General features: G+C 36.9%; 2 protein-coding genes across 4 annotated transcripts in view; one reads left to right on the forward strand and one right to left on the reverse strand.

The window, feature by feature from the left end:
- TMCC1 (transmembrane and coiled-coil domain family 1) overlaps positions 1 to 13,806 on the reverse strand; it is a 251,510-nt gene that overhangs the window by 227,765 nt on the left and 9,939 nt on the right. The window lies entirely within an intron of this gene.
- The window catches only part of TRH (thyrotropin releasing hormone), a 69,533-nt gene continuing 68,979 nt past the window's right edge, over positions 13,253 to 13,806 (forward strand). The window contains exon 1 of the mRNA XM_042911322.1: positions 13,253 to 13,691. The gene's annotated coding sequence lies outside the window, so the exon portion shown is untranslated. The remainder of the gene's footprint in view (positions 13,692 to 13,806) is intronic.

The raw sequence follows: 13,806 nt of genomic DNA on the forward strand, positions 1-13,806 counted from the left end.
CTAAAACTAAGTTATATCTAAGCTTAACTTGTCTACTTTGGTTGTTTGCACAGATCTTCAGGTTGAGGATGCTACAAAGATCGAAAACTTCTACTATGAAATAGCAGTGTGAAGAGGTTCTCACAGTCCCTTTCAATAGTCCAATTAGTATTTAAGGTGTCTTTCAGCTCTGTAACCTAGGAAATAAGAATAGCTAAGAGCAAATTGTTTCCTAACCAATCCTCATATTTCTTCTTTTCTATCGTAACTGCTAAGAACGATTTAAAACCTTGAAGGCATGAAACAAAAATCCAGGAACTAAGTTGTTTAGGACATCCTAAAGATTTCAAGGTACATTTTTCAGTATCACTTTGAATGAGCAATTAATCAAGCCAGTTGCTAACAGTACTTAAACATCTTATATCTTCTCCTATCCCAGACATTTATCTAGAGTTGCAGATTTTTACCTAAATACAACCTCATCAGGGTTTAGGACTGTTTTGCTATTAGAAAGGCAACATTTCCAATCAGATTTTTATCCCCCACTGCCTCACTGAAACTATTCTTACCAAGGTTACCAATAACTTTCACATTGCTAAATCAAATGGTTATTTCTCAACCATCATCTTAATTGTTTAGTATTTAACAGTTAATAACAACTCCCTACTCCTTGAAACACTTTCCTTGTTTGGCTTCCAGATACCCTCTCACCTGGTTTCTTCCTATTTCTCTGGCTGGTGCTAAGTCTCCTTTGACTGTTCCTTCTCACCTTCCTCCAAAGATCTCTAAACTCTGGTCCACTCCAGAGTTAATTAAGTTCTTCAACCTCTTCTTACTTCTATCTCTTCTCACTCCCTTGGACCTCATCCAGCCCCCTGGCTTAAATACCATCTTTTTGACAGTAACCTCCAGTGGTACACCTCCAGCAGATCCTCTCTCTTGAATTCCAGACTCATAAACCAGCTACCTACTCAACATCTCTACCAAGTCTAGTAAACATCTATAATATATGTCCAAAACTGAGCTCCTGTACTTTCCTTCCAAACGTGTTACTCCTTCAGTCTTCCCCATCTGAATAAATGATGTCCTTAAGGAACTTAGAGCAAAAACCTTGGAATTGTTCTTAACTCCTTCCTTTCTATCAGTAAAACATCCAATCTATCAGTAAAACTAGTTGACTCTACTTGAAAATCAGACCATGTGTCATCACATACACTGCCACCCCACAATGCAAACTGGCGTCTTCTCTCATTTGAATTATAGCAGTAGCCTCCTAACTGGTGTTCCTTCCTTTACCCTTGCCCAATCATTCACCACCAGCCTATTACCAATACAGCAGCCAGAGGCATGATGTTAAAATAGAAATTGGATCATGTCGAACCACTACCCAAAACCCTCCAAAGATTTCCAATTTCACTTAGCATGAAAGCTAAAGACCTACAAAGGACCAACAGCACCAACAGTAGCTGGGAGCTTGTTAGAAATGATCCCCACCATGGGTAGCCTGGGTAGGTCAGTCAGTTAAGCATCCAACCTCAGCTCAGGTCATGATCTCACAGCTTGTGAGTTCGAGCCCTGCATGGGGCTCTGTGTTGATAGCTCAGAGACTGGGGCCTGCTTTAGATTCTGTGTCTCCCTCTCTCAATGCCCCTCCCCCCACTCGAGCATGCTCTCTCTCTCTCTCAAAAATAAACATTAAAAAAAAAAAAAAAAGAAATGAACCCCACTTCAAACCTACAAAATTAGAAACTGAATTTTAACAAAAACAACCTACATAAGCCATATGCACAGTAAAGTCTGAAACGTATTTCTCTAAGGCACCACAAGATAAGCATCTACCCTCCCCAATTCTTACCATTTCCCAGGCAAGCTTCAGTCTCAGGACCTTTGCACTTGTCATCTGCTATGTCTAGAATGCTCTTCTCTCATTTATCTGCATGACTTGCTGTTTCACATCTTTCAAACCTTTACTCAAATGTTCCCTTCTCTGTGAGTCATTTGCGACCACTCAATCCTTCCCCTTGATATGCCCTATTCCTCTCTCTTGCTTGTACTTTTCTCATTAGAACTTGTCATTAGAAGTTACTTATCTTGTTTATTCTATCTCCCCATATAAAACGCAAAAGAAGCTCTATGAAAGCAGACATTGTTTTTCTTCCCCGGTACCCAGAATCCAGTAAGCCCTCAACAAATATTTTAAATGCATAAAACAATAAAACAAATGAGCTTTCTCTTCAAAACACTATCCAATAGATTCTGTAAAGTGGTTTCTTACCGTACAAACTGACATTTTCTTAGCATCACATTCAACAAATCCACTTTTTAAAATACACTTAGCACCAAGGAGCCTTGGGTGGCTCAGTCGGTTAAGCATTCGACTTCAACTCAGGTCATAATCTCATGGTACATGAGCTCAAGCCCCTCATCGGGTTCTGCGCTGTCAGTGGAGAGTCTGCTTGGGATTTTCTATCTGCCCCTGTCCCACTCACGTGCTCTAAATAAATAAATAAATAAATAAATAATCTTTTAGAAAAATAAAAAATAAATAAAATCTACTTAGCACCTACCATGTAATTAGTCACTATAAACACTACTGTTCATACATTAAGTATGGAGATTTAAAATATCCGATTCATGACAGAGCTATACCATCAAAAAAGTCTGCAGAAATAAAAACTGCATCTTTGAGTGAAGAGAACAAGTATGTCTACAGCTCTCTGCAACACAGTAACAAGACTTTACACTGGTAAAATAGTCTTCCACACAAATTTTCTCACCTGTCCCTCAACAATCCCATGAGGCTTGTGTAAAGCAAGTAATGATAAGCTCACTTTAGAGATGAGAAAACAAATATACTCTCACTCAAAGCATGGCAGTAACAATGTCAAAACTGGGACTGAAGTCTCTCAATTTTCTGATATCACACCTCCCCTTGCAACTGATATTGAAGCAGACTATAAAACCATACAGCCATATATTATGCTGAAGATACTAAGCTTTCCCAGTGTATTTGCAGAATGAGAACAAACTCAGTTCATCAGAATCACAATCTCAACTTGAGGAATAAGAATTCGAATGGATTCCTATTACTTATAAGTCTAACCCAGAGTCCAATGACATTCAGGAAGAATATAAGAAATGAGCTGCTATATCACACATCAAGGAAGTTCTTATTAAGTTATGACAATTGCTTTAAAAAAAGAGAATGGGAGAAAGGAAGATGTAACAAGTGAATGAATGAGAACAAAGTTCTATAGAGGAAAGAGTCAATGTTAAGTCATTATTGTCTGAGTGCCTAAGTGATGCAGTTTTGCAATAAAAGGAAAAACACATAACTCCTCAAAATCCCAACACAATAGCTTTCCTTTCTTTGCATAGATGGGGATGAAAGTGTTTCCCAAAAAGTTATTTTTAAAAAAGATACAGAAACAGAAAATCCACATGAATAGAGATCCAACCTGGAAGGATGGAGACTGTGTCTTCTATATCTTGTGATTAAGAGTAGCTGCTCACCAAGTGTCAGCATCTGAAGACTGTGCTAACTGTGGGTGTGTCCTCAAGAGAATAATACCTGCTGGGACAGAGGAGCAAGAGAAGGAGAAATACTACTAAATGCAAATGACTGGCTGGCAAACAGTTACCAGTTGTCAGTCTAAAAAATTTTTTAAGTTGGTATTAGTAACATTAAAAGATCACACGGTGGTAATACAAGTGGCCAAGCCCAGGTGGCACTGGGATTATCAATGACAGCTGCAATCAAAGGTACACTTCAGCAGGTAATCCAGCTCTCTGATTAATATTAAATAAGCAGTATAGTAAAACAAGATATAAAAATCTATTTCATGCTTTTTATAGCAAGATGATGGTCATATAATACAACCAAACCAACACAGAAAACTATTAGGTAGTTTGGCAAACATACCAGGCACTCTGGTGCCTTATAAAACAAATATTATAGAGATGTCTATGTCAGAAAGAAATACAAAAATAATAATAATAATAATAATAATAAGATGCAAAAAATACATAGGTAGGTCTGGCAGAAAAACAAAGTTAATGTGGAAAACAAGAGACAAAGTTAATTTAACACATAGTGTGGCTTTATGTACCCTTTAGACAGCTTACAGAATTAGGAATCTTTTATTTTGGCAGCAAATTAAGACAGTATTTCTTGATACCTGCCATGTCACTGCATTTCTATCAAGCTACAAATTATAGTATAGTAGGCTGAAACGAAATACACTTTATGGGATTAACAGTAGATAACCCAATGCAGAAGAAAAGATTTGGGAACGTAAAGACATAATAATAGAAATTATCCAAAATGAAACCCAGAATATAAGGAAACTGGGGAAAAAAAGGACACAGCATCGATGAGCTATGGGACAAACTCAAGGAATCTAATAATCTAATAATAATATATGTGTAATTAGAATCTTGGTGGGGGAAGATTTGAAAAAATAATACCTAAAATTTTCTAAATTTGACGAAAATTATAAACCTACAGATCCAAAAGCTCAAGAAACATGAAGAAATGTAAAACTCTGCCAAATCAGTTTCCTTAAAACCAGAGATAAGGGAAAAAAATCTTAAAAGCAGCCAGAGGAATACAGAATGGAGAAAAATATCTGCAAATCATATACTTAATAAGTAATCAATATCAAGAATATACAAAGGATGCCCACAACTCAACAAGCGCGTGCACGCACACACCCACCCACCCGATTCAGGGGCACCTGGGTGGCTTAGTCGGTTGAGTGACCAAATTCGGCTCAGGTCATGATCTCGCAGTTTGTGGGTTCGAGCCCCACGTCGAGCTCTGTGCTGAGAGCTCAGAGCCTGGAGCCTGTTTCAGATTCTGTGTCTCCTCTCTCTGCCCCTCCCCCACTCATGCTCTGTCTCAGAAATAAACGTAAAAAAATTTAAAAAATATATTGTAATTAAAAAAAAAAAAAATTCAAAAATAGACAAAGGACCTGAATAGACATTTTTACAAAGAAGATATATAAATGGACAATCAGCACATGAAAATGTTCAACATAACTTATTATTAAGGAAATGCAAATCAAAACCACAATGAGATACCACCTCATGCTCATTAGGATGGCCACTATAAAAACCACACACACACACACACACACACACACACACACACACACACACACACACAAACTTGAGACACCTGGGTGGCTCAGCTGGTTAAGCATCCAACTCTTGATCTCAGCTTAGGTCTTGATTTCAAGGACCTGAATTCAGACCTGTGTTGGGCTTCATGCTGGGCATTGAGCCTACTTTAAAATTAATTCATTTATTCATTATTAAAAATGCTAGCAAGAATATGGAAAAACTGGGACACCTGATGCACTGTTGGTGGGAATGTAAAACAATACACTGTGATGGCAGTTCCTCAAAATTAAACATATAATTATAATATGATCCAGCAATTCCACTTCTGGGTACATACCCAAAAGAACTAAAAGCAAGATCGCAAACAGATATTTGTACACTCATGTTCACAGCAGCTCTATTCATAATAGCTAATGTGGAAACAACCCAAGTTTCTACTGACAGAAAAATGGATGGTGAAATGTCATCTATTCATACAATGGAATATTCAGCCTTAAAAAGGAAAGAAATTCTGACACATATTACAACATGGATGAACCCTCATAACATTATGCTAAATGTAATAACCCAGTCACAAAAAGATAAACACTGTATGATTCCACTTCTATGAAGTACCCAAAGCAGTCAAAATCACAGACAGAAAATAGAATGGTGGTTACCAGGGACCTGGAATGGAGAGTTATTTATTTATTTTTTTATTTTTAATGTTTGTTTATTCTTGAGACAGAGAGAGACAGACAGAACGTGAGCAGGGAAAGGGCAGAGAGAGAGGAAGTCACAGAATCCGAAGCAGGCTCCAGGCTCTGAGCTGTTAGCACAGAGCCCGATGTGGGACTCGAACTCACAAACTGAGATCATGACCTGAGTTGAAGTCAGATGCTTAACCGACTGAGCCACCCAGGCGCCCGAGAGTTATTTTTTAATAGGTACAGTTTCAGTTCTGCAACATGAAGACTTCTGGAGAAAGACGGTTTGGATGGTTGCACAAATGATATGAATGTACTTAATACCACTGAACAGTACCCTCAAAAATGGTTAACATGGTAAATTTTATGTTACCTGTATTACACCAGAAATTTTAAAAACTGAAAGAAAAATAAACTGTAGCCAAAAGAAGACAACCACATATTATGCACAGAGGCATAAAGAATGATAGCTAACTTCTCACTGCAAACAATGTGGGCCAGATGACAGTAAGACATCTTTAAAATAGTTAAAGAAAAATACTGTCAACCCAGAATTCTATATGTAGTGAAAATAGCTTCTATAAATCAAGGCAAATTAAAGACTTCTTCAGACATACAAAAGCTAAAAAATTCATCACCAGCAAAGCTGCACTACAAGAAATGCTAAAGAAGTCCTTCATTCAGAGGGAAATGTACACTAGAAATCTGGAACTACACAAAAAAATAAAGAACATTAGAAATAGTAAACAGAATATAGATACAGTACTTATAAAGTACTTGATTAATAGAACTAATTTCCTAACACAACATCCCTGTAGAGAAAGTCAATATTATCTTTTCTACAACAAATTGTCCCAAGGCACAAGTTATTTGTCCAGTATTAGTGACTTTTTAGACAAGGGAAATTAAAATATTCTTGGTTCCAGCCCAGTGTTCTATTACACAAACTTTTGAAGGGCTTGCCTATAAAGACACTCTTGGGATAAAGTATGATAATGGTTAATATATAATTTATCTATATTCCATTGTCTTCACGGAACCTCAAAGTCACCAAGAAGCTTACAAAGCCAATGTTCCTTGCTTTCAGGAAGTATGAAAAACATTAGACTTCAATGAATTGGTCAGGCTACCCTAAACTGGCAAAAGAACACTTCTGCCAAGTCTTCCTGAGGAAAATGAATTTATCAAAGCAAAGGTGTTGAAGCAATAACTGCAAAACAAAGCATCAGGGTTGGGTGCTAAAATAGGAAAAAGAAAACACTAATATTTAATGCCACTCTAATATAGTCTAAACCTCAGAGGGAATGTGGTTAATAAAAATAAAACCTCTATAATACCACTGATGCCAAATAGATTACAGAATGGGAATCCTGCCTACTATCCCTCTGAATATATAATGTTAAAAACAATTCATACACTCAAGAGATTCCTTTAGACCACAAGCAGATCTTATTATCCAGCTTCACAATGAGCGACTACTTGCTACTCAGAAATATAACTAAATGGTACACAACATAAATCAGGATGTTCCTCTAACAGAATTCTAGGGAAGGCTACCCACTGTTGCCCCAATGGGACCAAAATCTTTATTCTGTAAAGACAACAGGAAAATTATGTGATTTCACTATTCACTGATGAATACCATGCCAAGAGAAAGTAGCACTGTAAGCACTTTACACCAAATGAGCCATTGGGTAACTTTCCCTTTAATATGAAAATAAAATTTATCAAAAGAAATGCATTAGTTAAAACATGTTCAAACAAAAACTTACACATGAATGTTCAGAGCAACATTACTCATAACAGCCAAAAAGTGAAAACAAGTCAAATGTCCATCAACTGATAAATGAAAATGTGTTATGTCCATAAAATGGATTATTCACCCACAAAAAAGGAATTAAGTACTGAAATATGCTACAACATGGATAAATATTAAAAACATTATTAAATAAGAGAAACCAAAAACAAAAGACCATACATTATATAATTCCACTTAAATTAAATATACAAAACAGGCAAACCTATAGGGACAAAAATCAGTCTAGGGATTGCCAGGGGATGGGAAGAGGAACTGCTTAATGAATATGAGGTTTCTTTTTGGGTTAATGAAACTGTTCTGGAATTAGATAGTAGTGGTGGTTGTACAACATAGTGAATGTACTTAAAAGCCTCTGAACTGTACATTTTAAATGGTTAAAATGATGAATTCTGTGTTATATGACTTTTAGCTCAATAGGAAAAAAAAGTTTGAGTGTTGGTTGTCTAGTACTTGTATCTCCCACTACTTAACAAAATGCTGTGTTCATAAAAATCATTCAAAAATACTTCTTTAAATTTAAAATATTGACATTCTGAAAAAGGCAAAACTGTAGAGACAATAAACAGATCAATGGTTGCCCAGGGGCTGGTATCAGGGGAGTTGAATAGGTGATAGATAAATTTTTTAGAGCACTGAAACTATTCTACAGGATACTGTAATGGTTAACACAAGAGATTAAAAGTTTGTCAAAACCCATTGTGTCACAGCACAGAGAATAAGCCTTAATGTGTGCAAATTTTAAAATAATCCCGTAAGAGGTAAAGGGATCTCAGCATAGAATGCAGAATGTGACAAAACAATCTAAATCTATTATAGGGGTGCCTGGGTGGTTCAGTGGGTTAAGCGTCTAACTTTGTTTTGGCTCAGATCATGATCTAGCAGTTGGGAGGTTCAAGCCCCACATCAGGCTGAGCTGTTAGCACTGAGAGCCTGCAGCACTGAGATTGTGTCTCCCTCTCTCTCTGCCTCTCTCTCTCTCTCTCTCTCTCTCTCAACAATAAACATTAAAAAAAATTCAAATCTATTATAAACATGAAACAACCTCCCAAAGTAGGTGGAGGAAAAAGGTGCTGACCAAGTAATGCTGGAAATGAGTGGAGTCTATAAGACTAAAGGCAAAAGGAACTATCCATAAGCACTGTGCTCTAGTTAATAAAGTTATTTCCCACAGGTATACATATTAAAAAAATTCTGAAACCACTTCAAATGTATACTGGAATTGAAGAATTAAGTAAATGGATAGTGGAGGTTAGAATGATCCATGTGGTAAGGAATTAGAATTGGAAACACCTGTATGAATTCATGTTCAGCTTAATAGACAAATGGTTACATATAGAAATACTTATAGATGTGTATATTAACAGCTTAATTTATACACATGAATCGCCTTTCTCTGTCATTCAGATGGCCTAGAAGCAACAATACTCAAGTAGCTACTAGCACATCTCGCACTCAAATCTTAGTTTCTAATACCATTTCCCCATAAAAGGAACTAGGGCTCCTCGGAAAATTGGCTGACTATAGGAACTAGAACATGATATATAAAAGAGGAGTCTGAAGCATTTTTTGTTGCCAGAAAGAAAGTGCTCCTTCACACATAATCATGTGAGTACATCAAAGGGAAGGGAAACAGAAGTCAAGTGAAAGAGTTCCCAATGCCCAAAGCTCAAACAACAGAAGCAACAAAATTTATGTAGATACTCCACCCTTGAGGTGGAGTGTAACTCATCACTCATTAAGTATAGGCTACACATAGTAACTTTCTTCCAGAATATGGATAGAAAGAGAAGAACAAAAAGGTTAACTTTATAGTTGAGAAAACAAACACTACCTCAAGCTGGGTGATCAAAGTTAACATCAACACCAGCAAGTGATATCACTAGTACGTACTTCTGGTTTGTGATGAGAATGACACTTTACCTCTGTGGTCTTTCCAAAATCACAGTACATTAGTCTAACCACTAGAAAAGCATCACACAAATTCCAACTGAAGGAGAGTCTACAAAAATACCTAATCCGTTATCTTCAAAATTGCCAAGGTCATTAAAAACAAGGAAAGTCTGAGAAATCATCAGAACCAAGAGGAGCTAAAGAGACAAGACTATTAAATGTAACATGGCATCCTGAATGGGATCCTAGAACAAAAAAAGGAATATTAAAAGAAAAACTGTAGAACTTAGTAATAATGGATCAATAATGGTTCATTACCTGTGACAAATGTACCACACTAATATGTTAATAATAAGAGAAACTAGACAGACAGGAACTCTCTGTACTATCTTCACAATAATGAAGTAAATATAACACTTCTTAAAAAAAGTTTATTTTAAAAGGTTTTTTTGCGTGTGGTTTTTTTTGTTTTTTTGTTTTTTTTTTGAGAGAGAGAAAGTGCAAGCGGGGGAAGGGCAAAGAGAGAGGGAGACACAGAATATGAAGCAGGCTCCAGGCTCTGAACTGACAGCACAGAGCACAACATGGGGCTCAAACTCACAAACCGTGAGATCCTGACCTGAGCTGACGTCAGACACTTCTGATCTACTGCACGCCTGAAATTTTCCTCAGTGCATCAGGACACAAAAGATACATGAAACAAGGTGCTGGCCTTGAAGAAGCTTATTGTCTCACTGTGAAGAAAAATGCTTGTGAACAAGTATAAATTTTAAAAAATATTAAATTGAGAAGTGTAGCTAAAAGTATATTAGGAATATAGAGAAGGTCTAGAATTATGAAGGTAGACTTCATCAAGGAGATGAAAGATGAGTTTGTACTTTAAAATGTAATTCAGGGTACCAAAGTAAAAATAAACAACAATAAACTGGTGTACTCATAAGAACAACAAGAGGGTAAAGAAATTAAAAAAATATTAGAAGAAATGAAAGACATGAAGTTTAGCCCTGAAAAGTAAAGACCTGAATGGGAGACAACAGCAGTGTTCAAATACTTTGAGTCATGTGGCAGAACAGAGTTACAACATACAGCCATTTAACTTACTAGCTGACCTCTGGTAAAATGTGACCAACACTCAAGGACATAGAGAGTGACAGCTGTTTGGTAAAGCCACAACAGGAAATGCCAATTTGGAAAGACAGGAAGCAGGTGGCCAAGTTCTTCTCTGCAACTTTTCAAAGGACAGTGTGCATGTGAGCCCACTGAAGCAAAAACTTTAAATCTGGCAAACATTTATTGACCACTTACCATGTGCCAGGTGCTTCTATATATATTATCTCATTTAATATTCACAACACATTTATAAACATTAATATAAGAGGCTTAATGTAAAAATACAATAAAATAAACTCTGCAAGGAAGCAGAAACACATTAAAATGTGCCACCATCTACCACTCTCTGATAGGGATTTGACAGCTGTTTTAAAAAGCAAAACTATTTGAAGACCTGGATATCTACATAATAATTTCCTCTTGCACCTTCCTTCAGTAATGCACAGTGGCTCTCAGTTTGCAAAGTGCCCAAGAATTATATACTGCTATATACACAAAAACATGTATACAATACTTTTTAAGCAATTTACAGGATTTTCAAATATAGTTTTCATTTTATGTGATTTTTGTTTCAAGTCCTGGCTTTAGAACTGATCCCTGGGAATGAGGTGCAACCCACTGTAGGCTTACGCCATAGTCACTGTAAGGCAGCATCAGGGAAAAAAGGTAGAAAGGGTGAATCCTATTACAACATGAAGAACATTCTAACAATTAGAACTATCCAAAAATGGCATAGGCTATCTCAAAGTAATGAATTTACAATCATCAAAGGTTTCAAACAGAAGCTGAAAAACCACTGAGAACATTTTAGAAGAGAGCAACCGGGTAGGAAGTTAAGATCTCTTCCAAGTCTTAGATTCTATTATGGGTAGACTTTTAAAACCTGACAGAATAGGGCAACCTACTTAAAAACAAAATGAGCAGAGTCACAAAGGCAAGAATGACATGGTATGTAAAGTTCAATGCTGGGGAACATAGGACCAGTTCATTTCCACTTGCAGATCTTTGTACTTGCTGTTTCATTTGCCAGTAAAATTCTTCCATCTTTTAGGCCACAAATGAAATATCTACTCCTTAGTGAGGCCTCCCCACCAACCCACCAGTCACTCACTTGTCACATCTTGTCTTATCTTCTTCATAGCTGATATCAGGAATCAGCAAACTTTTTCTATAAAGGGCCACACTAGAGCCTACAGGCCAATATCCAGCTTGTCCTATGTTTTAATATGACCTCCCCCCCCAAAAAAATGAAAAAGAATATTTTGTGACATGGGAAAATTACATGAAATTCAAATTTCAATGTACAAAGTTGTTTGGGTTTTTTTGTTTATTTGAGAGAGAGAGAGAATGTGCATGCATGGGTGAGGGAGGGGCAGAAAAGAGAGGGAGAGAAAGAGAATCCCAAGCAGGTTCCACACTGTCAGCTCAGAATCCTACTCAGGGCTCAATCCCAGGAACCATGAGATCCTGACCTGAGCCAAAATCACTAGTGGAAAGCTTAACCGACTGAGCCACCAAGGCACTCCTACCAAGTTTAATTAGAACACAGAAACACTTGTTTATGTACTGTCTGTGGCTACTTTGCACTACAACAACAGAGTTGAGTAGTTGCAACAAAAAGGGTATGGCCCATAAAGCCTAAAATACTTTCCGGTCTTTAACAGAAAAAGTTTGCTAACTGCTGATTTACAGCATTACCCAAAATTATCCTGTCTACTTGTTTGTTATCCTCATTCTCACACAAACCAAAAAAAGCCCAATAACAAGGACGTTGTCTATTTTGTTCCCCACCATTGCCCAGTATTTAGAAAAACTTCTGGAACAAAATAAGGACTCAATAAATATTCTATGAAGAAATAAATCATAAATGTGATTTTGAGGAATTCATAAATGTCATTTTGAGGAATTTAAACTTAAGCCCTTAGCCATTATAGGTTTTGTGCATATATGACTCTCGCAGAAAAGGGGAAATATTCCAGTGGAGAGAAGGAACAAACAGCTTAAAGAAATGGTGGTCACCAACTAGTCCAGGTCATTGGGTTTCTTCATCAAATTGTACAGGTTTTTTTGTGCTTATAAAAGATTCCCTCAACTACTGGAAGGTGTAACAACATTCTGTCAGCGGACTGCACCTCTGTTTACCTTAAGATGCAAATCCTCTGAGAAATCTAATTTCCTATACATAGTATACAACATCCACACTATGCCAAATCTTAATGTTCATAATTATAACAGATCTCAATCACGTGCTAATGACATTCTAATATCTAAATTTTTCCTACGCTGATCAGCAATCTATTCTGTAAGCAACTGAAAACTCTTTAGAAATTAAAAGGTTACCACCCACAGACCAGAAGCAGCTTTTTAATCTTTCTATACTAGCCAGAGAGTGGGTGTGTGATTTCAAAAAAAAAAAAGAAAAATACAAGCCAATTCTGTTGGTAGAGGACAAGGTATTGTTACCTTAAAATCCCACCTAAAAGCATCGTGTGTTACAGGACACTAGTAAAACTACCACCTACTCGCAATTCTGGTCTCACTGTTTTAATCTACAAATGGAGGAAAACAACATACCTACCCCCTGAGGGATCCTGTCATTAACATTTTCCTAAGGTTCTTTCCTCCAGGCTTTGCAACAATTTCTATACACAGGTACTTCAAAGACAAGGATTCGGTTTAACGAATCTCTCCCAAAATTTAAGATACTGGTCAAAAGACGTAAACATATCAAAGTTTGGTTGTAAAGCAGCTACATGCTTTTTAAGCCCTGGATTTTTTTTTTATTTTTATTTTTATTTTTTAGAATTAACTAATTTAGGAATTCAGACCTTTCCTAGAGATGCCTATGAGTATGTCAGACTTATAGCAACCATTTTGGATTAGACTGTGTGTTCTTCCTTTCTTCTGTGACAAGTCAGGATGAAAAGGCAGACTTGCAAAAGCGGTGACTAGAATCTACCAGGACTCGTGGATGGTGTCATCAAAGAAAAGGGAGAAATCAGCCAACAGCTCAAGTGGGCTGCTTCAAGAAACTCAGCTGCAGATTCACCTGGGAGAGCCTCATCATCAATGTTGTTAAGGTAGGAACCAAACCAACAATTGGACCAACACTACACACACCTTTGCTTAAAATGAAAAAAGCAGGGGTTTGCAAGCTATAAACGGATATCTGCCCTTTAGGGAAGGTGCAACTCA

The sequence above is a fragment of the Panthera leo genome, chromosome A2 (assembly GCF_018350215.1).
Source record: "Panthera leo isolate Ple1 chromosome A2, P.leo_Ple1_pat1.1, whole genome shotgun sequence".
NCBI lineage: Eukaryota > Metazoa > Chordata > Mammalia > Carnivora > Felidae > Panthera > Panthera leo.